Genomic DNA, 966 nt, shown 5'->3' with positions numbered 1-966 from the left:
GGTGTAGGTCCGGCAATTACAGCCTCAATTCTCCGAGGTATTGATTCATACAACTTGTGAATTGTTTCCAAAGGAATTTTAAGCCATTCTTCAGTTAGAATACCCTCCAACTCTTTTAGAGACGATGGCGGTGGAAATCGACGTCTTACTTGAATCTCTAAAACTGACCATAAATGCTCAATAATGTTGAGGTCTGGGGACTGTGCCGGCCATACGAGATGCTCAACTTCATTAGAATGTTCCTCATGCCATTCTTTAACAATTCTAGTTGTATGGATTGGGGCATTATCATCTTGAGGTGAAAGTGTTTCCATTATTTTGTCCAACCCCTGTACATTATAACTTATAGATCACAATGGATCTACAAACACACAAAACATTTAATAACAGACAGAATATTGTTAAAATTATACTTACTTCTCTTAAGACATTTCAGGTTGTTCATATTTTTTGCAAAATTTTACTTTGTTTTAGTGTAAAGACATGAAAATATTTACATTTATACAGAGAAAAATTTGTAGTTGTCCTTATTTCTATGTTATTATGATAGTATTTTACTGGTCCTGACCACTTGAGATTGAATTGGTCTGAATGTGGAACCTGAACTAAAAGGATTGTTAATATTTTAGTGTAATTTTTGCATTTCACACATTCATCCCCGGGGCCAGACTGGACCCTTTGGTGGGCCGGATTTGGTGCCCGGGCCGCATGTTTGACACCTGTGGTTTAAAAGGTTACAGTTATTTATACAAGAATAACAGCAGTGATTTTCTCTTTTATGTATGTTTTTTTTTTGTCTATTCCTGAACAACCTGTGTTCCTTTAAGGCCTGATGACTCACTTGTGTGCATGTGTAGAGCCTTTGTGTGTTTGACTTTACACCTGTATGTCCCCTCCACCTCCCAAAAGACACCAACGGGAGGGAGGGGGGAGTGGCCCAGGTACACCAGTTTGACAGCTAAGGAG

This window comes from Sphaeramia orbicularis, chromosome 3 (assembly GCF_902148855.1).
Source record: "Sphaeramia orbicularis chromosome 3, fSphaOr1.1, whole genome shotgun sequence".
Taxonomy (NCBI): domain Eukaryota; kingdom Metazoa; phylum Chordata; class Actinopteri; order Kurtiformes; family Apogonidae; genus Sphaeramia; species Sphaeramia orbicularis.
The sequence above is the reverse complement of the archived record's forward strand: the minus strand, read 5'-3'. Positions refer to the sequence as shown.